Genomic DNA, 842 nt, shown 5'->3' with positions numbered 1-842 from the left:
AGATGAGGATCCAAACAATCACTTGGTGAAATTTCTGGAGTTTTGTGACACTTTTAAAATCAATGGTGTTTCTGATGATGCCATTGGCCTTCAGTTGTTTCCCTTTTCATTGCGGAACAAAGCTAAATAGTGGTTGAACTCGTTACAACGAGGGTCAATCACTACTTAGGAACACATGGCCAAAAAGTTTTTCTTAAATATTTTTCGCTGGCTAAAACGGCCAAATTAAGGAATGACATCTCTTCTTTTGTGTAGATGGATCTAGAAACACTCTATGAAGCATTGGAGAGATACAAGGACCTCTTGAGAAGGTGCCCTCACCATGGGCTGCCCTTATGGTTACAGGTTCAAACATTTCACAATGGCCTGAATCCTTCGACTAGACAGATGATTGACGCAGCTGCTGGTGGGACTATCAATAATAAGACACCTGAAGAGGCTTATGAATTTATAGAGGAGATGTCACTGAATAATTATCGGTGGCAAGTTATGAGGACAAAGCCGACGAAAGCAGCCGGCGTTTTCATGTAATATCCCAAATTAGGGCCTAATCAGAATAGTGGTTCCTTGACAACAAATCCGAGATAGAAATAATTATTTTATGATTATTTTGAGGTCTACGATATGATTGCATGATTGTGTGAAAATTTCGTGAAGAAATTCTATGCATAAAGTGCTTAATTTGAAGTTAGGGACTAAATTGAATAAGTTGCAAAACTTGCATTCTAGAAGTTTCTAGTATGGAACTGCTTTGAAATATTAATTAGGAGGTCTTAAATAGTAATTTGACCAATTTCTAAGTTTATGGACAAAAATTGGACATGGATGGAATTTTTGGAAAG

At 37.3% G+C, this 842-nt stretch overlaps 1 non-coding gene across 1 annotated transcript; it reads right to left on the bottom strand.

The window, feature by feature from the left end:
* Positions 1 to 222: 222 nt before the first annotated feature.
* LOC121226492 (small nucleolar RNA R71) lies at positions 223 to 329 on the bottom strand. The gene has a single exon (XR_005924285.1). It is a non-coding gene; the product is annotated as a small nucleolar RNA R71 (small nucleolar RNA).
* Positions 330 to 842: the final 513 nt, after the last annotated feature.

Source organism: Gossypium hirsutum, unplaced genomic scaffold (genome assembly GCF_007990345.1).
Source record: "Gossypium hirsutum isolate 1008001.06 unplaced genomic scaffold, Gossypium_hirsutum_v2.1 scaffold_216, whole genome shotgun sequence".
NCBI lineage: Eukaryota > Viridiplantae > Streptophyta > Magnoliopsida > Malvales > Malvaceae > Gossypium > Gossypium hirsutum.
This window is presented reverse-complemented; position numbering and strand designations above follow the sequence as displayed.